The following is a 27844-nucleotide window of genomic DNA, read 5'->3' on the forward strand; positions in this document are numbered from 1 at the left end:
GCTCGGCCTCCTCGGACACTCTTTCAGGTAAAGACATTCAGGCAGGATTCCTTCTTTTTTCAAGACTGAAAGGGACGTGGTGGCTGTCCACCTGCCCATGCTATACCACTTAAGATGTCTCTCAAAAAAAGAAGAATTGGTCTCTCTCCTCCCAGCAAGCAGAGATCATGTAAGGATCTTCAGGAGAGGTGAGGCCTTGTGAGCCCCCAAACAAAAAAAGAGCTCTCAAACAGAGGGTTACATGAAATACTAATAAATAGGTTTAGCCTGCCTTCCACTCACGAGGACACAGACACAGACATCTTTCAGTGAAGCCAGACACTTAAGGTGAAACCCAGATGTATTTTAAGTAGCACCGCTGCTCACTTCCGGAAAACGCTGTAGCTGCGGAATGGGGTGAGAGAGCACTTGCTTGTTCTTTGTGAAGCCGTGGTCGAGCGCCAGCACTAAAATGAGAACAAGAGAAACCCTCAAACACTAAACAAGCAAACCCTGTGTTATCGCAAAATTAAAGATAAACAGATCTGTTCGTCAGTGCATCGTCTCCTGGGGCCAGCCAGCCACTAGTAATCGTGCGGGCTTGTAGTCTTTTTCTCTGAAGGGTCTGCGTTCTGGACCCGTTGCGCATGGGGGCTTTGTGAAAGTTGCCTTGAGATCTGGGGGCAAGATGGCTCCTAGTCGGGTTATGCTCACACAGTGATTGACGAACTTCCCACAGACTCCGCCTCCCACAGGCTTCACTGACACCTGAATCACCACCTTCGCCTCGGAGGCAGCCCTTCCAGCTGCTTTGGGCTTCCGGAACATCTACAGGCACTGGGTCTTGTGCTCCATTTTCTCCTTAAAGGTTAGAAACTGCAGCCGCACTTGAGCACTGGTGGCCGCTATGCTCCCAGTGGCCCCGGCAGTGGCACATGTACGGCATCCCGCTTTGAAGATCTTCAGACAGAAGGACACAGCAGGTCTTCGTGTTCACGTGGCACTTGGTAAATGTGTCTCCACGTCCAAAGACCGACGACCTGTACTTGCAGACCTGGCACACGAGGGGCATCTCCCGGCTTGTGGTTGTCCTTCATGTGCTCTAAAAGGACCTGCTCTGTTTCAAACGACAACTCACAGATTTTGCAGACCACACAAGGGTCTGGCGCGTGTGCACGCTGGTCGATGTGGCACTCCAGCTGAAGGGGACGCCAAACAGCCGGTGGCAGCAGACAGGTGGTGTGGCTCTCCCAGGCCTCGTCCCCTGCCTCCAGCTCCAGATGATGCTTGTGTGGTTATAAACTTCACATTTTTTAGCTTTGAGCAGCTGGGGCATTTAAAGGTTGTGGGTCTTCTGTTCCGCTTGTTTCTCCCTTATACTGTCCGTAATAAAAGTCACTAAGCCAACAGAGTCAAACTTCCTTCCTGGGATCAAAAGTCTCTGGACTTGCTAGACTCGAGAAGTCTGCATCCACCACCCACTGTCCTGGCGTAGGGGTGGACAGGGTTCCCCTGACAGAGGCGCCTGCTCACAAAAAAGGTTCAGTGATTTGGGAGCCTCAAGGGAAGGCGCCCCCTCTGCTGCTTGCCCATTCGAGGTATGGAAAGGACCCGGAAGGCTGAAGAGAGCTCTTCTACAATCTCGATGCTACGTTCAGGCCTCTGTGGGTTTATGGAAAATGGCACTTCGACATACAGACTTTCATTCAAACCTCCTCCTGAGCACGCTGCCTGGCTGGGCCACTCTCCGAGCTGGAGAGCGAGCCAGAGGCTAACAGCACTTTGAAGAGCCAGGCACAACTTGTGAATTACTTTTGTAATCAGACTCTGACAAAGGCTCGATAATGATAGACTGTCTGTTGATCTTGACTCCGCTGGAGACGCCGCAGGACATCGCTGCCTCTGACGTGGGGCGGCCGGAGGTGAGGGCTGCAGTCTTGAGTAGTGGTCTCTCTAAGTCGGTCATGCTTTCTTTTTAACCGTGAACCGGGGTGATTCTGTTCAAGATGTTCGAGTTGGCTGGCTGTGAGGATTTGAAGTCAAACGCCGACAAAAGATGAGCTCGCGTCCTCCTTCACGCTCTCCACCCCACAAAGATGAGCTCGCCCTTCCCGAGTCAGCCTCATCGAGGACTTGATGGGTTCTTGGGCGCGGCTGTGGTTCTGGGTCTGACTCGTCATCGTCCACCACGTACGGCTGCTCCATTTCCACTGTGCTTCCTGACCAGTGTGGCCAGCACTTGCTCCACACACACTGCCACCGTAGATGTACACGGTAACTTTTAACAACTCCAGAGAGTCCAAGAGCTGCAAGTCACATCCAGTCTGTGGTCCAACTCCCCAACAATGATCAGCAGCAGCTGTGAATGGAAGTCCAAGGATCTAGCGGTGGTTCTGTCCCACAAGGCAGGCAGGCAAGAAAGAGAGACACTTCCTTCTTCCAATGTCCTCATGTAAGTCTCCAGCAGAAGGTGTGTTCCAGATTAAACGTGTACCGCCACGCCTGGGTCTGGGACTTTGCTTTGTCCCAGGTGACCTTGAACTCAGAGATCTCTTTGCCTTAAGCTCTGGGATTCATAGCCACTTTGCTTCAAGATCTCCATACCAAGATCTGGGTCAGAACTTGTATCTCGCAGATCAGGGTCAAAGGTGAGCCTTTCAATTCTGGATGATAGTTCATTCCACTGGATTATAGTTCATTTCAGATATAGTCAAGTTGACAACCAGGAATAGCCAACAAGAAGGAATCCATGGCTCCAGATACATAGGTAGCAGAGGATGACTGTCGGCGCCTGCATGGACACGGTACCGAGTATCGGGCGAAAGCCTGTGGGATTAAAGAAACACACACACACACACACACACACAGGTTATCGTGGGTCCAAGCTAGGGAGAGGAAGAGACAAGAGAGAGAGAAAGAGAGAGAGAGAAGAGAGAGAGAGAGAGAGAGAGAGAGAGAGAGAGAGAGAGAGAAAACAAATATTTTTAAAGGATCAACATGTATTACAAACCTCCGCATTGTATTTGCATTTCAAAACCCTGGTCTGGGTCTGAACAAAGTGTCTTTCACGGACTCACAGACAGGTATCCAGGTCTCACTGCCAAATCTGAATGAAATCCTGGCACATGTAGGAAAAGTTCATGACTGAAGAGACCATTTTAGCCTGAATATCCTCAAGCCCCGTGGGCAGAGGGTGTCAGATTCCCTGCAGCACCTTCTACCCAACTCCTGTTTCATTCACACTGATCTAAACCAACCTCTAGTCTCCAGAGAAAAGTCGGCTCCTTCAGGGACCACTGGCTTGAAATCTGGCTTCCAGATATGAGGAAGGAGGGGAGAGCGCACGCCAAGAAGACTGGCTGTGTGAAACGCTGGGGGCCTGGGGACTGTCTCCCATCCTCAGCCCACTGTGCACCAATCAGGGTAGCCTGGCACTGGTGCGGTCTCTACGACAAACTCTTGGCTATCAGTGGAAAGGGGAGAGGGGTCAGGCCTGGATCTGACAGTCACAGCATGGAGCCAGGCCTCCCTCAGCTGGTGTCAGCCTCTTTCTTAGACCAGAGGTTAGGAGTGGATGACTTCTCATAAAGATGGTCCAGTGTGACCTTGAATAGAACAGGGTTAGCATACACGTGGGGCTAGGGAGAGAGTCCAGTGCCTAAAGTACTCACTGTGCGAACAGGAGACTGGAGTTGGCATCCTGAGCAGCCGTGTAAAACCCCAGGTGTGGCAGTGTGCCTCAGTGCTGGGGCGAGGAATATGGAAGCCCGGGGGCTTGCTGACAAGCCAATCTAGTCATATCCACAAGCTCCAGGTTCAGTGAAAGACCCTTTGTTACAATAGGAGGAGAGTGATAGAATCAAACATCTGACATGGACCCTTGGCCTCCACATGAAGTCATGGGCATTCCTGCCCCCACCCCCACCCTAAGTTCTCTCTCTCTCTCTCTCTCTCTCTCTCTCTCTCTCTCTCTCTCTCTCTCTCTCTCTCTCTCTCTCCAACACACACTCACACTTACAAAGAAAATAATATACTTGCGTCTGGAGTTCCATTATGATGAAAGCCATGCTAACTAGGATGGATAGTCACAAATTTCTCTCTTCTCCCCCAGAGCCCATCACCCAGGGTCGGGCTAGAGATCACTTAAAATGATAGCAGCATAGGCTGACTGAACCTTAAGACTGAGAAAGATAAAGGCAAACAATTAACACAGGATTTAATCCTAAGGGTGAAATCTTGCATTTGTTCATAATTATTTAGCAAGGTATGCTTGAAATATATGTAAATGCATGATCCATTTAGATGTAATCAATTTTATGCATTACAACAGTTGCTTATCAAACAAATCAATTTGATATTCACATTCTGTTTGTCCGATGCCATTCATCACACGAAATGACAAAATTGATATGTTTGAGACACAATACAGTATTTTCAGGTCAAAATTACCTTGGCTGATCTCCACAGAACAAAAACTAAAATGCTGGACTCACTTAAAGCTGATCTAGGTCTGGAGAGACTTCTCAGACACCTTTGCTCTCTGAGTTAATTCTTTACTGAAGTGGACCTTCAAAGAGCCCTGTTCATGTTAGCCTATAGGCTTCAGGCTTTTCTTTGGGATGGGGGGAGGAGAATGAGGAGGAAGAAGAGAAGACAGGAAAGTGCTGGGGTTGGGGGAGAGAAAGAGAAGAGAGAGAGAGAGAGAGAAGAGAGGCAGAGAGACAGTGTGTGTGTGTGTGTGTGTGTGTGTGTGTGTGTGTGTGTGTGTGTGTGTGTGTGTGTGTGTACAGAGGCCAGAGGAGGCCCTTGGGTAGTGTCTTCGACTGCTGTGGACTTAATTTCCTTGAGTCAGGGTGTCTCATGGAGCCTGAAGGTTGCCCCTTTGGCTTGTGGGTTCCCAGGAATCCACTCATCCCTGCATCCTCCCCACATTCTTCCGGCAGGGCCCAACCTCAGCCTCGGCATCTGAGACACAAGGAGCTGAGAGAGCTATCACTGAGGTCCCTTGGGGCGTGAATTTTGCCTTGACAATCCTTTGTAGAACAGAATGGAATAATGAATGGTTCTTTTGTCATTCTCTTGGGGCTGTTACAGTCGCAGGGCATCACGCAGACAGATGCAGGCATCACATGGAACGAGTGACAATGAGATCTAACTGAATAATGGCAATGTTTTGAGGCTCTAGCTTCCTTAAAGGATAAAAATATGGTCTTTCGCGATTTTTTGTTTTGAGAAACAAGCGTTGGGTAGGCGATGATAAAAAAGTGCAATAGTGGACGCATTTTTAAATTTAAAAGTGCTCCTTGCACTTTTGCTCTGGGTTGTCCTTTGCTCGGGCGGTGTCTTGGAGTAGAGCCTGCGAGGTGTGTGTGGCACTGGGGTCAAAACAGGTTTGACTGCTAAACTGGCACTGGAGCGGCGGAGCCTTCAGGGGAGGGCCGGGGCCAGGCGGCAGGAGATCACCTGCGGGGCCGGCGCCACGCTGCAGCACCCGGCGAGCCGCGCCTGCTCCCACGTGGACGGAGATCAGGTGATGTCTCAGTCCAGGTGGCTTTGGGGAGGTGGGGCGGGAGGGGGAGGCGGCCAGCTCACTTAGCTTTCCCTACTTGGTGGTCTAGATCTTGCTGGAAGGTGGCGCCGCGTTGATAGGGTGCCCCGGTGGGAATGCGAGCTGTGGCCCAGCCCTTCAGGTCTCATTGGTTGTGCATGGGATCGAGCGCTGTTGGGCGGAGGTAGCTTTTGGCGGTGCCAACACGGAGGGTTGTGCTCCGTAGCCGCACGTCCCTCGGCTCCACTTGCACGGTGCGGGCCGCGAACTCGTGAGCAGTGCTGGGCGGGGGTGTGGGGGGCTCCAGGGGGAGGAGCCGGGACCACGACCAAAGGACGTCCGCCCTCCTCGGGGAAGACGCTGTCCCCGCTGCCTGGCCACGCCGCACCTTTTCAGGTTTTCGGCTCCCGCCCTGACGCCAGCGCCCTGGGGAGCTGCACCCACCCCGGGAGCCCCGGCTGCGGCTCGGGGAATGAGAACAGCCAAGCGCCCGCGCCTCCTCGGCCAAGGCCGCGCAGACTTGCGATGGCGGTGCAGCTGGCCCACTGCAGTGTAGGGTAAGTGAACATCTGGGACATGGGTGTCCTGTTCAGATGCTGTGACCTTTTGACTTTCCAACCCAGGAAAGCCGGAGTTGCAGCAGTTAATTTTATCTAACATTTCCGTGCCGGCTGTCCGGGACGCATCCTCACATCCTAGGTCCCTTAATTGAGTTGTTAGCTCCATGTCCCGATCTTGTTCTGAGCCCTCAAAGCAAAGTATTTTATTGCAAGATGTAGGTTCATCCTCCTTCCCACCTGAAGAGTGAAAGAAGGTTTTCAGGTAAGGACACTGCATGCACAAGTCAAGCTGACAGGCTTGTGCTGAGTGGCACATGATTAGCAAAGTGCCTTTACTCTTGGAAGCCGTGGGAGGCCGAATCTAGGGGAAAACGATGCAAAGAGAGTGAAAGAGTAGACAAGTGGGAGCCCAGCAGCTAGAGAAAGCTCCAGAAGTAGGTGTCTCTCGTCTGTCTCTGCTTTGACCGCTCCCCCATCTTTTATTGATGCTAACATAACATCATAAATTAGAGTATAAACTGTCCACCTTTTTTTAAAGACCCGCCACTGCCCGTATACATCAGATGGAGATTTTTGGTAAAATTTTAGGTGGATAAAGAATCTACTTTTATTACAGCTAACCACGAGTCAAGATCAGCAGGTGAAAAATCCGTTTTTCTTTTGAATGGGGTTTTAGTTCCTGATATAGCTATCTTGTCTGTGTAGATGGGAAATGATGTTATTCAAGTACAGCAGAGAGGGTCTGGAAAAAAAATAGTAACTTCAGATTTACTCTTTTCTTTCTTTCTCTCTCTCTTTCTTTCTTTCTTTCTTTCTTTCTTTCTTTCTTTCTTTCTTTCTTTCTTTCTTTCTTCTCTTTACTGTGAAAGAAAAGTAACTTTAGGACCACGATAAGGGCACTTTAACCCTGTGGTCTGCCCTCCAGCCTATCTCAATATACTGTCCACATGTCACTTCTGACAGAAGCCAGGTTTTGACTGGCCACTTTGGTGTGAGAAAGTTCAGTGTTTGGAGTTAATATCCTGTTTCTGTCAGGAAGGCCGTGTTTATTTACACTGATCTGACATCTAGCTATGTCTCCTTAGTCCTGCCCTAGCCAACAACCTTTCAACTTCCAAGATTATATTCAGGATTTCTACTGCTTTTTGAAAAGAAAATCTAAAACTTTAAATCTGGATTCATCCCCCTCACCCCCCCCCAAAAAAAGAAAAGAAAAGAAAAAGAAAAAGAAAGCAGAGAAATGAAAGTTTGTAGTGAGACAGAGTTAGTTTCTGTCTGTTTCAGTTGACTGCTGAAAGTATGAAAGTGTTGATCTACACATTAATAATTAATTAATTAATAATCCACACAGCATGTGCTCAGAAGACAGAGAATGCTACTTTTTTTTTTTTTTTTTTTTTTTAATGAGTAACCAAGACTGAGTTAAATATATCCGGTCGTTCTGAACTGTCAGCACACGACTTGTCTACCCTCAAGCCAATACTCTGAGTGTGACTGAAAACTCACACACATCTTTGTTGTCGTCAGGCAGACTTTACTCCTCTTTAATCTGTGTAGCTTGGTGGTTCTTGAGAGGAGCTCTTTCTCTCTTGATTTATATTACTTTAGACCTCTAATTTCCATTTTAACAGCTCTATCTCACTTTGATTCTGTATTCATTGTGTCAGTTCTACAAATCTGAGGGATTTCCTTGACATTCAAGTCAATCTAACACATAGGACAGGCGCTTTTATGTTGAAGGTTGCACAGTCAGAAGCCAGTGGCTCAGCGGAGATGGCTCCAGGATTTTGAAGTCCTTATTATTCCTTTTCCAAAAATGAGGTTAATGCCATCCACTTTCAGGATGATGGATGAAATTCAAAATACTGAAAAAAACCAAGCACAGTAGTGACTAGAAGGCTAGAGGGATGGCTCAGTGGTTAAGAGTGCTCTTCCAGAACTTCTGAGTTCATTTCCTAGCAACCACATGGTGCCTCACATCCATCTGTAATGGGGATCCGGTGCCCTCTTCTGGTGTGTCTGAAGACATCAACAGTGTACACGAAATAAATAAATACATGAAATAAATAAATAAATCTAAAAAAAAAAAACCCACAAAAACAAATGAAAAAAATTTAACAATATTCAAAAGAGAAAACGATGACTTAAAAAAACAATAGTGGCTAGAAATCTAGTTGGTCTCTAGTAGATATTGCTCAAATTAGTGAACCAGATGAATTCTGCACTTAAATTGTTCTCGTCCATTGACTGGTCTGTTTTGTAAAGGTTTCGTGAAAAGAAAGTTTAATCGAGTGCTTGATAAAAACAGACTAAGTTTTACTTGTGATTTATCAGAGTAACCAATCACTTACAGCTCCTAGAAATACTGACCACTGCCCCTGCCCAAGTGTTGCCTGCTCAAGTCTTTAATTTTACCAGCGGTTGATGTCACACTGGTCTCTAAAGCTTAGGAATTCTGATTCATTTTCTTCTGTATTTAGTATTAGAGACTAGCATTTGTGTGAGCAACTGCAGCTTCTTGAGGCCATCTTCTCGTAGGATTTCAGAAGATCATCGGGATATTCCCGTGCTCAGAACCCCAGCTTCTCTTGGATGCCGGAGTCTGAGTGACCAGAAGGGGAAGGCACAGCTGTCTGTCCTCAGCTGGTTCCTCAGTTCTCTCTCCTCTTCTATCCTTTCCAGCTGGAGCTCACAAGGCAGGGAGACAGCTGTTTGCTTTCGCTAACACATCTGCCTTCAGGTTCATGTTCCGTGGAGCATGAGGGCTAGTTAACAGTTTAGGTTAACACCTAGGACCTAAGCTGTTAACTAGCGCCCATGCTTGACAGCATGACCACAGTGAAGACTGTACACCAAGTTGGGTATCATGATGTCGGTAAGTTCACAGCGTGTGGTATAGAAACACTATATTTTAAGAATTAATTCATTTCTTCAGAATGAAGAGTGACAAAAATCACATGTTTTTCATAAGGGGTTGAAGGTAACAGATCCATGAAGCAAGATTGCGAAGACACAGGGATTTCACCAGAGTCTTGTGAAGTAAAATATATGTCCCCTCCCGAGGTGTCTTCATCAGAACATGTGTAAGCATTTATCTGTGTCCAAACACTTCTCTCTGGCCTTTCTACAAGAACACCCCGAACAAGAGAGAACACAGTAAAACCCACTGCTTATTCCCAGCATCTAACACACTGTAGACACACGGGTGTGTGGCTAGTGACTACACTTTAAAAAACACTCAAATGCTTTGATGTAGGGAAATGCTCTGTGTCAAAGAAAAGGGAAATGGGCTTCTCCTAGTAAGGGATGTTCTCACTGGGCAGACAATACTTACAGTTTCAATAGTCCAGACTCCACTGGGTGGAACTTCTGGAGAAGGGTCAAGGGAATTCTGGGAAGTCTGTAGGAAGGAACTGGAGTGTCCTCCATCCTCGAAAATAGCCTGTGGTGTGGTTATGGAAGTAAGGAGAGGGTGCTGGGCACTGATGAGATGGGGATGTTTCAAGTTGAGGACTAGAGGATGCAGGTGGACGTGGCTGGAAACAGGCCAGCTCCAAGGAAAGCCAGTGCTTTTGAACATGTTTCAGTGAACCTTCCCTACCCTGAAATGCTGTACCATCAGCCACGGGCTGATGTGCTAACTCCTTAGAAGTATCAAGAATGCGTTTTGAAAGAATGCTTAAAACTTAAATAGAAAAATGTTCTTGGTCTCTGGCCTGGAATCCAAGTGCATTTGAATCCTGAGTTCTCTTGTGTCTCCAAATAAGAGCACCGAGGCTTTTCAGTGATCAGAATTAGATAGACTGCTGCCTGGAAGTGAAGTTAATGCTCAGCACTTAATTCTCTTATTATTTGCACCTCCTACTTGTTCTAAAGTATCTGAATTGGTTTCACTTTGTAACATAATGCCTAAAATTGAATTTAGAGAGGAAGGAAAAAAAGTTCTGTGTTGTCTTGTGAGTGAATGGTGCTTAAGAATCCCATCGCTAAAAGGCCTTGTGATGTAAAATGAACTTATACATGTATATGCCACATATGTGCCCCCGGGTTGGGTCTGAGATTCTACATCATTCTTTTTTAACTAATTGATGAGAAGCTACATCCCACTTTGTTCCAGGGCTGTCTTAGTTAGGGTTTCCTTTGCTGCAACTAAACACCATGACCAAAAAGCAAGTTGGGGATGAAGGGTTTATTCAGCTTACAGTTTGCATTGTTGTTCCTCACCAAAATAAAGTCAGGCAGGGACTCAAGCAGGGAAGAAACCTGGAGGCGGGAGCTGATACAGAGACCATGGAGGGGTGCTTGCTTCCCATGACTTGCTCAGCCTGCTTTCTTATAGAACCCAGTACCATCAGCTAGGGATGGCACCACCCACAATGGGCTGGGCCCTCCCCCATCAATCACTGATGGAGAAAATGCCTTACAGCTGGATCCCATGGAGGCATTTCCTCCACTGAGACTCCTTCCTCTCTCCTCTCTGATGACTCTAGATTGTGCCAAGTTGACACACATCCAGGCAGTACACAAACATATTTTATTCCCACCATAGACTCAGGGTGAGTGACCACGTAAAGTTCCATGTCACCCAGCATAAAGCCTGAAGCTAAGGGCGACAGTCCCTGCTTAAAGGACATGAAAGTGAGAGAAGTTCTGAGCTGATAAAGGACACATCGTAACTATCTTCCAGCTCCAGAATTGCTGCCCACAATCCTGGATCACATGTCTTTTCATAATTATAATCTTAAGATATCCATCACTTAAAATAACAGTTGATGTTCCCAGGCTTAGGGGACACGCCAGGGGAGAAGGGGAGAAGAGTGACTTGGAACAGCTGTGCTCCAAAGCAGGTCTAGATCCTTGGCACTGAGAGCCTCCCTTGATTGTCATTGTGTCTGAGGTTCAGCCTGGCTTGTTTACACACAAAACCCAACCACCTGGTTTCCAAGGAGGAGGCCAGCAGGAATCTGAAACATTGTCCTGGCACTTAGCAATGCTGTTTTCTCTACCTTACCCTGAGAAACTGAGGGCATGGGAGCTGTCTCACTGAGAGCTCTGTTGGTGGGCAGCTGTCGGCCATTTATGAGGAAACTCCACGGGTGTTCTGTTACTTTACGATACATCAAGACTGTATTTATGTACTTCCACAGCGTTTACTTTTTGGTGGAGTCTGTTGGTTTAACTTGGTCATTCAACCCTGTTGTAAATTTATAGGCCAAGTGAATGATTCTCAATATTTCCAGAACAAAGGCCCCCATTTAATACTGAAATTACAAGGATCTCACAGAAAAGAAAACAAAATTTTTGCATATATTATTAGAGGACAAATAATGACAAACATGCTATAAACTCTAACATAGTTTTAAAACAGAACTTAGGTATTTTGTGTGGGTGTGTATGTGCGTGCATGCATGTGAGCGTGTACATGTCCCAGAGATACAGAGATAGACACTGTGTCTCTTCCTCAGTTACTTCCTACCTTATTTTTTGAGACAGTTTCTCACTGAGCCTGGAACTCACAGGTTTAACTACACTGGCTGGCCAGCAAGGCCCAGGACTCCAGTCTCTGCCTCCCTGGTGCCAGGAGACCAGGTGCACCTTTATGACACCCTCCTTTGTTATGTATGCTGTACTGGCACTGAACCAGGGTTCTCACAGTGGCAAGAACTTTCTCACTGAGCCCTCTCTCTAGTTCCTTCAAGTATGCTTTTTTTTTTAATGAATTAGCACTTTACTAAGTATATTTATATTGAAACAGATACTGTATAAATCTATATATTCAGGGTGTGTGTGTGTGTGTGTGTGTGTGTGTGTGTGTGTGTGTCCGAGCATGCGTGTGTGGATTTGCATTAATGGAAGGCAGAGCTATAACTTGAAGTAAATGGTCTCATAGAAACATAGGAAAGGTTTAGAGTATGATATAAAGTGGGACAGCAAGAAGGCCAGCCTGGAGTTAATGCTGGGCCTTTGGAGTCCTTCTGCCAGGTCACCTACCTGACAGATTTTAGCTGTCTTTTCTTAATTATTACTTGTTAGATAATGTTTCCTTGTCCAAACTCTGGATCCCATTTCCGTCTCCTGAGCTGTGGGATTTCAGGCACTTGTCACCATTACCACTTTTATTAGTCATTTTAAGCAAACAGCACTGGTAGATTTAGTTTATTGACCTCTGCCCTTTTCTGTATCAGTTATGCCCTTCTTACTTGGGATTTACTTTTCCTGTTTTAGCTTAAGGTGAAAGTTATGTAACTATTTTGGTTTGTTTTTTTTTTTTTTACAAATATTCAAATTTATATAATTTATTTTACATTTAAAGGTTCATTTAAGAATTTTTATATATTGTAGCTTTTATTGAGCTGAAAATATATTTAATTTCCTTTGCAATCTCATCTTTACCTCATGGCAATTAAAAATGATTAGTTTCCAAATATTTGGGTTTTTTCTGGATACTTGATTATTTTTAAATCTTTAATACTGGGGCACATGGGAACTGTGTTTTGTAGAGTTTCAAGCCTTGGAATCTGTTCGAGTCTCCCATAGCTGGTCTACCCTGACGAATGACTTGGAATCTGTTAGAGCCTCCCATAGCTGCTCTACCCTGATGAATGACTCTTAAGCATGTGGCAGGAATGCCTTAGTTGAGTGCACTCTGCCCCATCAGTGACAGCTGATGCAGGCTGGGCATGCTGTTTAAAGTGTAGACTCCTTGTTTTGTCTCTGGATATTCTACCCATTTCTGCGTAAGCAGTATAAATCTCCCAGCTATGCTTGTGGCTTGTTTTTCCTTTTAGTTCTGCCAAGTTAGAGTTCTTCATGGATTTCCTTTCTTTATTTTTTATTGGGTATTTTATGTACTTACACTTCAAATGTTATCCCCTTTCGTCCCTCCTTCCCTCCCAGCCCCCCTCACCTGCTCCTATGAACATGCTCCCATTCTCACCACCCACTCCCACTTCAATACCCTGGCATTCCTTCACCAGACCAAGGACCTCTCCTCCTATTGATGCCAGACAAGGCCATCCTCTGCTACATATGCTGCTGGATCCATAGGTCTCTCCATGTGTACTCTTTGGTTGTCAATTTAGTCCCTGGGAGCTCTGGTGGGTCTGGTTGGTTGATATTGTTGTTCTTCCTATGGGTTGCAAACCCCTTCAGCTCCTTCAGTCCTTTCTCTGACTCCTCCATTGGGGTCTCCATGCTCAGTCCAATGGTTAGCTGCAACCTCATCTATATCAGCAGGGCTCTGGCAGAGCCTCTCAGGACATCCATATCAGGATCCTTTCAGCAAGCACTTATTGGCATCAGCAATAGAGACTGGGTTTGGTGGTTGCATATGGGATGGATCCATAGGTAGGGCAGTCTCTGGATGACCTTTCTTTCAGTCATTGCTCCACTCTTTGTCCCTGCATTTCCTCCTATGAGTATTTTGTTCACCCTTCTAAGAAGGACTGAAGCATCCACATTTTGGTGTTCCTTCTTCTTGAGCTTCATATGGTCTGTGGATTGTATCTTGGGTGTTCCAAGCTTTTGGGTGAATATCCACTTATCAGTGAGTGCATACCATGTGTGTTCTTTTGTGACTGGGTTACCTCACTCAGGATGATACTTTCTAGTTCCATTAATTTGCCTAAGAATTTCATGTAGTCATTGTTTTTGATAGCTGAGTAGTATTCCATTGTGTAAATGTACCACATTTTCTGTATCCATTCTTCTGTTCGGAGACATCTGAGTTCTTTCCAGCTTCTGGCTATTATAAATAAGGCTGCTATGAACATAGTGGAGCATGTTCCTTGTTATATGTTGGGGCATCTTTTGGGTATATGCCCAAGAGAGGTATAGCCGTGTCCTCAGGTAGTACTATGTCCAGTTTTCTGAGGAACTGCCAGACTGATTTCCACAGTGCTTGTACCAGTCTGCAATCCCACCAACAATGGAGGAGTGTTCCTCTTTCTCCACATCCTCGCCAGCATCTGCTGTCACCTGAGTTTTTCATCTTAGCCATTCTGACTGGTGTGAGGTGGAATCTCAGGGTTGTTTTGATTTGCATTTCCCTGATGACTAAGGATGTTGAACATTTCTTTAGGTGCTTCACAGCCATTTAAAATTCCTTAGTTGAGAATTGTTTAGCCCTGTACCCCATTTTTATTTTTATTTTTATTTTTCTTATAAAGGAAAACATTTAATTAGGACTTGCTTATAGTTTCAGAGGTATAGTCCATTATCATCATGTCAAGCAGCATGGCAGTATAGAGCATAGAGATGGTGCTGGAGAAATAAGAGTTCTATATAGATATGCAAGCAGCAGGAACAGAGAGAGAGGAGAGGGGAGGGGAGAGGAAGGAGGAGGGGAGGAGAAGGGAGAGAGGAGAGAGAGGAGGAGAGAGAGAGAGAGAGAGAGAGAGAGAGAGAGAGATCTCCACTGGCCCTGGCTTCAGCTTCTGAAATCCCAAAGCCTTCTTCCAGTAGCACACTTTCTCCATCAAGGCTACATCTACTCCAATAAGACCACACCTCTTAATCCCTCTCAAGTAGTTCCATTCTGTAATGAAAAGACATTCAAATATATAAGCCTATGGGGCCATTGCTATTCAAACCATCACACTTGGCAAACCGGGGTGCCTCTTCCTGATGCTTTTGTGTTTCCTAAACTTTTCCCATGGTCAAAGATAATAAATCATGGGTTTGATTTTGTAATGCAAGCCTTCACCATTGTAAGGGACTTGGGAACATCATAGATAATTAATAGAGGGTCTTTTATTTTTCTTGGAATAATGGCCCCTCTTAACACCTGAGGAATCCTATTATGCAGGCATGATTTGGCATAAATTAAGGTCCAAGGGTTATTCATCTCTCACTTTTCCAAGTTTCTCTTACACCAGGTACATGTACTTAGCTGCTTATTTCTCCAAATATTGCCTAACCTCTTCTAGCTAAGGCTCACATCAGCCTTTATCTTCCAGTAAGAACCAGTATCGGAAAACTTGTAGGGATGGTGAAGGGGTGTGTGTGTGTGTGTGAGTGTGTGTGTGTGTATGTGTGTGCACGTGCATGTGTGTTCATCAATATTATTTTGACTTTTGGTAAGTAAAGTCGATAAAGTACTTTTTAAAAGGACCTTACTAAATCATTTAGCTAAAATCCCTAAAGGATGCTATAGCAGAAGGCACAGATGATGGCTTCGGGGTTTGGAAAGATGGGATCAGATGTTTCTATGCTGTATGCACAGTTGGGCTCGGCTTCCTTTTCTGGGATGGGAGAGGTTCCTCCTCTCCACACAGCATGTGATCCAAATGGAACTTGTACTCTAGGAGAAAGAATATTTTGATTAGCCAGCCTCATGCGTGTACTGATTCAGTAGAGTTTGAAGAATCTGATTGCTTTAAACATGGGATGGCATGTAAAGTCAGGCAAATCATAATGGTGGTATTCACTCAGCTGCCCTTATTGCGCACTGTGAATGATGTGCTCTGTGGGAATATTTTTCACCGATTTAGCTCCATTTCTGCATTTCTGCTTCTCACCACTGGCCTTTTTTTTATTTTCCCCAGCAACCTAACTCTGATGCCTCCAAGGATAGAGCAAGAATAAGCAGGTATTTCAGGAGAGTAATTTCTAGCTACTTATAAGAAAGAACTTTTAGCAGTCCTTTGTAAAAGACATAAAAAATGTGAACTATCTTGGAAACAGTGCTTCCAAGTCACCGGCTTTTAAGCAAGTGTTTAATGTCCATGTGCAGAATATGTTTTAGAGAAAATTTGCTTAGTAGGTAGTAATTGTAACAAATGGCCAGCACTTCTAATCTCTTTTAGCACATTTGCTAAAGACGTCTGAAGCTTATGTGAGAAAGACATTCAGGTTGTGATGTACAAATTATTGCTGATTTTTGTTGCTTCTTAATTCTCAACATAGAGCCTCATACAATTATTTACTTATTTTACACTGTTTTATATTTTGAAAGTATATAAGTTTTAGTCATTGTTACCTCCCTCCTGTTTATACTCCTCTTACCTCTCCTGAAATCCTTCTTCCGAGTAAGTTCTCTCCTACTTCCAATAGCCTGTGCTGTTTGGGAGATTCCTGGGGCCACAACTTCATCTGAAGGCTACTAGGAGAAGACTGGTTTCCAGACAGCAAGGACAAGCATCTTAAATCCATGCCCGAAGTGACACACTTCCTCCAACAAGGCCACACCTACACCAATAAGGCCACACCTCCAAATAGTGCCACTCCCTGGGAAAGCATATCCAAATAATCCACTTCCTGGCCCCCATAGACTTATTTAAACATGTGAGTCTATGAGAGCTACACCTAAACATAGCATAATGTAAAATACATTTAGTCCAACTTCAAATGTCCCCATAGTCTGTAGAAGTCTCAACAATGTTAAAAGTCCAAAGTTCAAAGTCTCTTCTGAGATTCATCCAATCACTTATCTGTAATCCCCAAAGCAAGACAGGGAAACAGTTGGGCAAACTCCAAACTCTGCATCTCCATGTCTGATGTCAAAGCAGTATTTAGATGTCCAACTCCCTTTTCATCGTTATTGACTGCAACAAACCCTCATAGACTGTTAGGCTGGTTCCACTCCCTGTTAGCACTTTTTCTCAGCAGATATTCCACAACTCTGGAATCTTGAACATCTTGGAGTCCCCAAGGCAACTTTAATGTTACAGCTTCTTTTTTTTTTTTTTTTTTTTTCTTTATTAACTTGAGTATTTCTTATTTACATTTCAATTGTCATTCCCTTTCCGGTTTCCAGGCCAACATCCCCTAAACCCTCCCCCCCCCTTCTATGGGTGTTCCTCCCCATCCTCCCCATTACCACCCTCCCCAACAATCACGTTCACTGGGGGTTCAGTCTTAGCAGGACCAAGGGCTTCCCCTTCCACTGGTGCTCTTACTAGGTTATTCATTGCTACCTATGAGGTCAGAGTCCAGGGTCAGTCCATGTATAGTCTTTGGTTAGTGGCTTGGTCCTGGAAGCTCTGGTTGGTTGGCATTGTTGTTCATATGGGGTCTCGAGCCTTCAAGCTCTTTCAGTCCTTTTCTGATTCCTTCAATGGGGGTCCTGTTCTCAGTTCAGTGGTTTGCTGCTGGCATTCGCCTATGTATTTGCTGTATTCTGGCTGTGTCTCTCAGGAGAGATCTACATCCGGTTCCTGTCGGCCTGCACTTCTTTGCTTCATCCATCTTGTCTAATTGTGTACCCCATGTTTAATAGGGTTATTTGGTTCTTTATGTATTCTTAAGGTATCAATTACATATATATTTGTTTACTCTGCACCTCTTATAAACAAAAAAGACATGAGTTATTTAGGCTCATAGAATAATCCAGCAGATTAGGAGTCCTCGCACATCCCTGACTGCATCCATTTACCCAGCTTTCCAGGCTGTCAGCACCACATGCAGCGACCCCTGTGTTCACGAGATGCAGCTGTGTTGCTACATCACGACCACCCAAAGTTTACACTTTGTATCAGGGTTCACTCTTGATTTTATATAATTCATGGTTTTTGACACATGTATACCCATCATATAGCAACATACGGAATACTTTCTCTGTCTCCAATATCATCTGTGTTTAATCTGTCATCCTACCTGCCTGCATAAAGTCTGTAACTCTTTACTATCTCCGTAACTGTTTTTTTTAAATTTTTTTACTAAAAATTCCATAGAGTTGGAGTCATATAATAGAGGGTCCTCTCAGGTTGGCTTGATAACACGTTTCTTTTTAATGCTGAATATTATCCCATGACCTAGATGGGCCACAGTGTATCCATTCATCAACTGAAGGGTGTCCTGATTTTTTCCTAAGCAATTATGAAAAAGACATTGGAGAATTTTATTCCCCAAAGAATTTTATGTGGACCTACATTTTCAGCTCATTTGGGTGCATGCCAAGCAGTGAAATTACTGGATGCTGTAGTAGGACTGTGTTTACTATGTGAGAAGGTGCGAAATGTCATCCAAAGTGCTGACATTGTTTTATAGTCTGCACTGCACCACAGGATTCTCTTCCCTGTCTCTGCCCCCATGTGGTGCTGTTTGGACCACTGTGCTATTCTGGTTATGCTGCATTTTCGGTGCTCTTTTAATGTGCCGTTCCCTGATGATGTGTGATGATGATTTTCTTACATGCTTACCTGCCTTCTGTGCGTCTTACTCAGTACGGTGATATTTTGCACATGTTGATCAGATTGTTCAGTTTTTTTTTTTTTTAACTGAGTTTTAAGAGCTCTTTGTTTATTTGGATTGTAGTTCTTAATAAAAGCTTTTTATAGTGTTTTCTCCCAGCCCATGGCTGGTCTTCTCGTTTGACTAAAGTGTCTTTAAAGAGCAGAGCTCTTTTTTTTAATTCCAGTGAGGTCAAACTATCTTTCATGGGCTATGCCTGTCATATTAGACCTTAGAAGGTTGCTACCAAACTTGACGCTATATATAGGGTTTTGGGTTTTTTTATGATGTGATAGGCATGGTATGTTTTAAGTCTACAAAACATTTTGAGTTAATTTTATTTTGTTTTTTATATATGTACATTCATGCCTTAGATCATTTGTTGAAGACTGCTTTCTCCGTTTTCCTCCCTTGGCCCCAAATCAGTTAGCTATGTTTGCTCAATTTGTATTTTATTTTAGTTATCTGTTGCTTTTATTCATCCATCTATTTGGAGAAAACTCTGTTTTCATCTGTGAGTGGTTATCAGTTGGAGATAGCTTCTGGGCTAGCATGGGGTCTTGTATCCACTTCTCTCAGCACTGGCACCCTGTCCGGTGCAGACCTGTTGCAGGCCCTGTGCATGCTGCCTATATTTTCTTCTAACAATTTTAGCATTTCAGGTTTTAAATTCAGGTCTTTGATTCAATGGAAGCTAATTTTTATGTAGCATGATAGATACTACTCTGACTTCATTCTTTTGTATGTGGACATCAGTTTTCTCAGCATAACTTATTGATGCTGCTGCCTTTTCTCCAGTGTTTGTTTTTTGCCTCTATCAGATGGCTAATGTTTGACAAAGAGGCCAAAAAGACCATGTTTGGGTCTTTTGTTTTGCACATTGGTCTATATGTATGGTTTTGTGCTGGTAACAGGAAGCTTTATTACTAGTGCTCTAAAATTTTGAAATGTGGAAGGGTAAATCCCCCTAGCACTGATAGTTTTGGTTAGGATTGCTTTGACTATCTGGAGTCTTCTCTGGTTCTGTATAAAGTTTTGAATGCTTTTTCCCTTTTGAAGACTGTTGTATGTATTTTGATTGGAATTGCATTGAATCTACAGATGGTTTTTTGGTAATTTGGTCATTTTAATTGTGTTGAGGTGTGCTTCCTCCAGTCCTATTCTCTTTAGGATTTATCATGAAAGTATGTTGGATTCTTCTCAATTTTCCCCTGTGTCTATTGAGATTATATGATTTTAAGCCAACGTATAGTTTTTATTATATTTACTGACTTATGTATGTACTTATGTATTTCTAGGTAAAGTCAACTTGACCCTGCATGGTTGATGATCTTTTTGATATGTGTCTATATTCGAGTCATAATTATTTTATTGTGTTCCTCAGAGAAGTTGATCTGCAGATTTTGGTTTGTGGTTTTGGTGTGTGTGTGTGTGTGTGTGTGTGTGTGTGTGTGTGTGTGTGTGTGTGTGTGTGTTTACCTGGTTGGGTATGATGGTGATACTGGCTCCATAGCCATAGAAGGAACCTGGAAGTGTTCCATTGGTTGTTTTTCTCCTTCTCCTTCTCCTTTTAAGTATTAACTGTAGATTTTTGAAAATCAGATAAAATTCTGCTTTTAGATCATTTAGTCTGAGTGAGCTTGCTTGCTTCCTCCCTCCCTCCCTCCCTCCCTCCCTCCCTCCTCAGAAGGCTTACTACTACTACTGTTTCAGTTTTCTCATTTCTTGCGTTGTGGGTTGTTGATCTCTTTGTGGTTTAACGTTGGTGTTTTGATGTATTTAGGATTTATTTCTTTTAGATTTTCAGACTTGATGGAGTGCAGGTTTTAGAAATATTTCCTTATAAGAGGCTGAATTTTTTTTTTCTTAGAGTCTGTTGTAAAGGTTTCATTATTCATTTCTGATCGTTCCTTTTTTTTTTTTTTTGTAAGTTGAGCCAAGAGTATGTCAATCTTATTTATAGTTTCAAAGAACCAGTTCTAGGTTCATTAATTCTTTTTATATTGTTTGTCGTCATTAATTTCTTATTTTTTTACTATTTATTGCTGTCTGCTGAATTTGGATTTGATAAATTCTCGAGTTGCATCAAGTAATTTATTTGTGCTTTTTTTTAATCTTATTTTTCCATCTTTATTAAATTGGGTATTTATTTACATTTCAAATGTTATTCCCTTTCCTGGTTTCCATGCCAACATCCCCCTAACCCCTCCCCCTCCCCTTCTATATGGGTGTTCCCCTCCCAATCCCCTCCCCCTTGCCACCCTCCCCCCCGAATCTGTTCTAGGCAAATATTGTTAAAATGTTCCTTGAATTGTTTTTAATGTATCTCAAAGATTTTGTTGGTTTTTTATTTTCATTTAGTTCCATAAATTTAAAAACAAATTGTTTTGATTTCTCTTTTGGCCAGTTCATCATCCACTGAGTTGTTTAAATTCCATGAGTTTTGCATTCACTAGAAATTTGTTTGCTCTCAGTTTTATGTTTTATTGTATAGTGGTCAAGCAGGACACATGGAAATTATGTAATGTTTTTCTGAATTTAAGATTTATTTCGTGTCCTAGGATGTAGTATATTTTAGAGAAGCTCATGGACTGCTCAATAGAACACACATTCTTTGATGTTTAGGTGGTATAACCTATACATGTGTTAGGTCCACTCGATTAAAAAAAATGTTTTGAGGTTTCTCTATTTTTTTGTTCAGATCACATTCTATTGGAGAAAATGAGTTATGGAAATCACTTACTATTGGGTTGGTATTAATCTCTTTAATTTCAGTAGGCCTTTTATGAAATTTGGTGCACCAGAGTTTGGAACATGTTGAGTATTATAATGTTTTCTTGGTCAATTGTTGCCTTGATTGGGAATGAAAAATCCTTTGTTTCTTTTAATTAGCCTTAAAGTCTAATTTTGTTAGGTATTTGGATGGCAATTCCTGTTGCCTTTTGGTCTCATTGCTTGTAATGCTTTTTCCATCCTTTCAACTCGAAAGTGGTTCCTAAAACTGAGTTTCCTATAAACAACAGAAGCATGGATTTTGTTTCTTAATCTACCATGTTAGCCTACGTATTTTGATTGTAGACTTGAGTCCATTATTTTTTCAAGTTATTATCAAATGTGTGTATACAGCTATAATTTTGTTTTTTCCCCTTAGTCATGCTTTGTATTTCATTAATTATAGCTCCATTTTTCTTTTTAGTCTCTGTCATGTGTAATCCTCTCTTCCGTCTTAAGTACTGCTTCCAGTATTCTTTAGGATTGTTTTGGTAGACATGGACTGTTTAGGCTCTTTGTATCATGAAGGTTTTACCCCTGATGCAACCATCATGTTACATAGTTTTACTAGGTACAGTGGATGAGGCTGGGCACCATGGTCTTTGAGAATTTTGGAATGTATTGCTTCGGGTTCTTCAGGCTTACAAAGCTTCCATAACGAAATCACCTGTTATTCTGGTTGGTTTTCCTTCCTATGTGCCTTTTCCTTTCCCTTGTAGCTTTTGACACTCGTTTGTATGTTTAGTGTTTTAAGTGGTATCTCATGAGTAGTTTTTTTTCTGGTCCCCTTGGTGTTCTGTATGCTTATATCTGTAAGGGTGTCCTTTCTTAAGGGAAGTTTACCTTTATATTAAGATCTGGTCTATGCAATTGACTTGGGATTTTTCTTTTTCATCTATCCCTTTAATTAGATGTGGTCTTATCATAGTATCCCACAGTTCCTGAATGTTTTTTTTTTATGTTTAATTTTCTTCATGATCTTTGCTTGTGTGATCTCCGTTGTCTTCAAGAACTGTTATTTTATTTTCTACTGAAACCATTCTATTTGTAAGGCCTTCCTCTGAGTTTATTTTCCAGTTCTGTCTTCTAACTAAAATGTTTGAGTCTTTCAGGGCTTCTGTCTCTCTACTGAATTTTGTTTTCAAATCCTAGATTGCTTTTGTCATTTCATTTGGCCTTACTTTTGTTTTCTTGAGCAGTACTTACAATTTTCCTCCTTATGTTCATTCTAAGTTCATTGAGCTGTTTTTGTCTTCTTTAAACTCCTTGGATTTGTCAACAAAGTCTATGATTGGTCTTTTAAGGTCTGTGTCCTGGGGTGACTCTTATTTGAGAGAAACTCTAACTGACTGGTAGATTTTGGAGGGGACAAGCTGCTTTGTCTTTTCACATCCTGCTCTTCCAACAATCCCTGTGCATGTGGACTTCATCGTTGTTGGTTTTATGTTTGTTATAGATACAGCAGTCTGGGATGCACACAGTATGTGTGTTCTGTCCCAGGCCTGGAAGTTAGAAGGCTGTGGGAAGGGCTGGAGGACTGCCTGTGGCACTGGCCTTCATCTGAGGACTGAGGTGAATTCAGGTGACTTCACTAGGCTAGACCTGGACGGTAGCTTTATAATGAGCTGAATGGGATAAGATCTGTGAGATAGAGGTTTCCGGGCAGCTGTATCTGATGTGCATCCTGGCCCAAACCTGGAGCTTGGGAGAATATGGTCAGGGTTCCTTAGAAAGGGCCAAAGCACCAGATATGGGATCAGGGCTCCATCTGAGCATTGGTGTTGTGTGCAGGAGGTCTTCAGGGCAAGAGAGAAGACTCACCAGGCAAGGTTAGGACACATAGTGTTTTGGCACAGTTGGAAACAAAAGGTGGCCAGAGTGTGGAACCCACAGGATAAATTACCTCCCCTTTTTATGACAGAGTTCTCTAATCATTTTCCATGTTAATTATGGCCAATGCCTGTACCACTTCTCAGTCCGAAATAGTCTATGGTAAGTAATTACATGCTCTGTGTTAGACATGTGTAACTGAGGTAGACCCATTTTTTAAGGAGCTCAGTAGAACAGGACAGATATTCAACATATTCTATATTCCCTTTGAAATATGTCTCTGAAATCTGGAGATGAAGAAATGTGAAGACAGAAGCCTGGAATTCTCTTGTCCTCTTACCATCCTTATTTGATGGGATGGTAAGAATTGGGAGTAGAATTAAGAGGAAAACTTTGTATTTATAGAAAATAAATATATAGCAGTTAAGTCCAGGAAAGGTTAACTTTTTTCTAGACTTCTTTGATTACAAACTATTAAAAGTGAGTAGGTATATAGTAGTTTTTACTTCTAGGGAGCAGCGGTATTAGAAACAATAACCTTTGTTTTATGACTTTTAGGGTTCTGTCTGAGGTCTGTGTATAGGAACAGTTTACTTCATTCAGGGACTTTACCTGCCAGAGTGCATATGGCTGCAGCTCCTTAAAGTAGTCACTTATATAAACCCTAAAGCTCCCCCTTAAGAACATTCAATAACAAAACCCACTTAGGATGTAAACAAAGTACACCAGAGTACAGCCTATTTCTGTTTAACCACCACATAAGAATAGAATGAAGATAATATGGCCAAAGAAGTCTTAATAGTAAAGATCAGGACTTGGCAAATTTTCAGGTGCAAAGCCTAACTATGTAGGTTCACCATTGTTAGCAAAACTCAGCCATATACAACTCAGGAGTTGTATTCTGGTCAACTTTGTTTATAAAAACATGGGGTTTTTTTTGTTTGTTTTGTTTTATTTTTTTTAACTTCCTGTGGCAATAGTGGCTGCCACAGCCTGCAAAGTTTTGGACATGTAGCAGTAGATAATGAAGAAATACAGACACACATACAGAAAGGCTGGGGTCAAGTAAAATACCTTCTACACAAATGGCCAACATCCCTATTCCAAGCAAGGGAAGGCCTTGCCATTTCCATGAGTCTGAAGCACTGGGTTCCTTGACAGCAGTGCTCCCAACATGAATGCTCAGAGACTGGGGTGCATTCTCTGTCCATAGATTGCACCACTAAAGAAAATGGGGAATAAAAAGGCACAAATTTCAAATGGTTATTTTGAAGCACTGATTCTCAACCTGGAGGTTGCAACCCTTTGGGGAATTGTCAAACTACCTTTCATGGGGGTCACATATCAGATATTTACATCATGACTCATAACACTAGCAAAATTATAGTTATGAAGTTGCAACAAAAATAATTTCATGTCACAACATGAGGAATTGTATTAAATTATGAAGGCTGAGAAGCACTATTTTAAAAAATTGACTTAAAAATAGCCTAATTAAATGGAGTGGCACTCCTACCCACGTAAGGGAGCAGCAGAGAGGAGAGGGGAGCAAGAAAAAACAGTGACAGAAAACTCGAAAAGCAGAGACTTGTTAGGAGGGATTTGGTGGTTTGATGGGATAAAGGAGAGGGTAATACGGAGAGTATGATCAAAGTACCTTATCTATGTATAAACTGTAAACAAATTACAAAGGGAAAAAAATAACCATTTGTGGGAATTCAGGCCAAGAATGGCCCTTGCCAATGTAAAATTTTATTTCATTTAGTTTTAATTTTTTTTTAAGAGCTTGAAGAAACGTTTGCATGTTCTGACATTCCTGAGTCATTTCTCCAGCTTTGGCTGGTAAGGTTGTTTGTTGAGAACTTCACTTTTCTTTCAAGGGACAAGAACTTCTACATCACAGAACCTTAGTGAACACTCCTTCTCTTAACAGGTAAACACAAGACGTGAAGAGTAGGAAAAGGGACCAGTGCTTGCCAAAGGGGCCTGAGAGGGAGGCCAGGTTACCACCGTGTGGACAGCCCTGCACTGGTTTCCAAAGATGCTCTTGAAGTAGTCCTCATTAACACAGCTTGCCTTCACCTGCCAAAGCTCTACATCATGGGCTGCATGAAGTCAAAGGAAACGTTCCCATTTCCTACCACATTAGACATTGACAAGCTACACGAGAGTGAAGAGGCCTTTATGCCAGGTGATACCTGTCAATATAGGACGCCTTCTACAGATGAACAACAGCGAGTCCAGGACGTGAAGAAACCCCCAGTGCCCGGTGCCGTGATCGGCTCCGTGATCCTTGAATTTGCAGACCGTCTGGCCAATGAAATTGTGGAGGATGCCTTACAGCAGTGGGCATGTGAAAACATCAATACACAACATCCCATACATTGAGGTGAGGCTCTGACATCACCATTGATTGATGATACTTGACTGTGCTCTGGATGTAGTCGTACTAAAGTTAAATACATATGTTTTCAAACTCCAACTGGATGTTAAGCCGTGTCTCTGATATTAGTGTAGGGATGCTTATGGTGAAATATAATTTTAAGCAGTTCTACTATTTTAACATCAATGTATATCTGCTTGATCTCAAATTTTGGTCACAGAAGGCCTGGAAAGAGGTCTTACGCCACCCAGCCATTAGCTGTCTGTCATACCATGCTCTTCCTGGGGCAGAAATGACATCACCAAAGAAAATGTTGAGTAAAAAGTGCCCAAGTTCCAAATGGTTATTTTTAAGGGGGGTGACTTTAAAATGACTATTTTTGTTCATTTATACCAAAAAAAAAAAAAAAAATAAGCCCAGAACCTGAAAAGGGAGTTTCCTTAAGATGCAAAAAAAGAGCTAGGAATAGAACTCCAGCCATAGTGACCTGTTGTCTGTTGCATGTCTATTGTCAAAACCATTTGCTATTTGTATCAGGGACTGCCCACTTCCTGACAGCTGTAACCAAGCATTAGAAAACCACCAGAGGAGAGGGCTTCCTTGAATGTCGTTCTTAGTAGGAAGTCTGTTTTTGTAGATGGAAAGGGGAGAACCACCCTCAGTCTCAGGGTCATGCCACAGCTGTTACTGGATGATTTAAACTTTTGTATGTTACAGCCTTCTTTAAAAAAAGATAATTTATAGAAGTCATGACAGTTTATCACATTGAAATAAGCTCTTTGGTAGCTTTTATTCAGTAAATCTTAAAAATGACAGAAATTTAGTCTGCAAGGTGAAAATTTGAGCCTAGTTTTTCATAGCTAACCATGTATAAAGCCTCACTGCAGTGCTGTTGAGAGGGTGGATGTGAGAACTAAGAGGACTGGAAATTCTCCACAGTCCTCCCAAAGGGAGCACCTGTGTGAGATTTAGCTGTCATCTGCCGTGCCCTCAGAACACTCTTAGACACTCTCTCTCCTGAATGGAGAACTTGTGTGAGTTTTAGCAGTCATGCATGCCCACAGAATACTTTTAGCCATATTATAGAAGTGTTATAAATTAGGCATTTAAAAGACTATCATGTTTTATTTTTTAAATCTTAACTTTTAAAGCTCAACAGTAAGAGAAGACTTAGAAAAAGTCAACAGAAGAGGACTGAGTGTCTAGAATCATCACCACGCTGTGCTGAACAGCAAGAGGAAATGGGGCCCAACTATACCAGTCCTTCAAGGATGCCGTTTATCATCGTTCTTGAAGTCCAAAGCCATTGAAGAAAGGCTTTTGGTATCATTGTGAGCTAGATAGGCACTCAGGCACTTGACTTTATCCACAGTGAGAAATGCTGCTTCTAGTTTTATAGTAATTGAAACAGAAGTCAGACAGTTTTAATTCTCCAAGTTTTCGGAGCAGAGAGGTTGTTAAAATGAGTGACAGCCATTGTTCAGTTTCCTTTCAGACACCCATTCGTTCTCTTCATTCCACTAAACCCTGGGAGTCACAGTGCTGCACCATACACAGTATTCCCCTGCATGGTAATCACAGAACTGCAAGCGACCACTCCTGCCCCTGTGCCTTCCATAGGTATAATCTTTAGTTCATGGAGAAGTGTAGTTTCCAGTGTCTGTACTGATGATTCAGGCAAAAGCCCCTAGATCATGATGTTTCATTCAATTGGTTTCTCATGAAGAAGGCGCCTGTTGCAAAGTTTCTTGTTACTAAAATAAGTATATAAAAAAATAAAATATGTTGGTCAGAACAGGAAGACATAGTCTACACAGAGATATCTGCAGGTGGGTATGGTTGAGTATTCAACTCAGGTTTCTTCTTCGCCCAAGGGTAGAGCTTGCCCACTCCACATCTAGCTAGAGGTTTGCTCCCTGCTGCCCCTGTGTTTCACAAATATAGTTTAACCAACTATGATGAACATTTTCATCATGAAAGCATGCACTGTCCCTTCACTCTGAGTCAGGCGTGTGTGTGTGTGTGTGTTCTTTTAAGAGACCTACTTTAAAATATCTAAGAACTAATGTCAGCCCATAAACAAGTAACCCCAGGCTTACATAGTAAGTAGTGGGGGTAAACGGTGTGTGATAAAAAAAATTGAACAAGTTTTATACCACACTGGATAGTATCAGGATATAGTTTGGCCTTGATGAGAACTAGGACTCGTTCATGAGGAATCGGCCCTCTTTCATGCCTTTATATTCAAATAACTGAGCCTCACTTGATGTCTTTCATTAAGGAGTAGAGGAGTGAGGAGGAGGGACCCATAAACAGAACACTGAACAATATGTTAGCTACTGGACAGGGACACGTAGAACATCAGTCTAAGGGCACATGACCTCCCAATGGCAACTGCAGAAGTAGATCAACAGAGGAAAACACGTCCAACTCCTTACTTCCTGAGACTCTCAAAATGCCAGTGTGCTTCACTGCCCCTCCCTGCTGTCTTTTTGGTACTGTTGCCTTTTGATTCTAGGCCTTGAATGCTAGAATCCTCCCATCTGAGTTGCCTTATCAGTTCTTCTAATCTACTATGGTTATTATCACTTAAAGCACAAA

The 27844-nt window shown here is 42.9% G+C and overlaps 2 pseudogenes; one reads left to right on the plus strand and one right to left on the minus strand.

Moving 5' to 3' along the window:
* Positions 1-563: 563 nt before the first annotated feature.
* Positions 564-2184, minus strand: LOC116898493 (annotated as a pseudogene).
* A 3346-nt stretch (positions 2185-5530) lies between these two features.
* Positions 5531-26553, plus strand: LOC116898494 (annotated as a pseudogene).
* The last annotated feature ends 1291 nt before the right edge of the window (positions 26554-27844 follow it).

This window comes from Rattus rattus, chromosome 4 (genome assembly GCF_011064425.1).
Source record: "Rattus rattus isolate New Zealand chromosome 4, Rrattus_CSIRO_v1, whole genome shotgun sequence".
In the NCBI taxonomy this organism is placed as follows: Eukaryota; Metazoa; Chordata; class Mammalia; order Rodentia; family Muridae; genus Rattus; species Rattus rattus.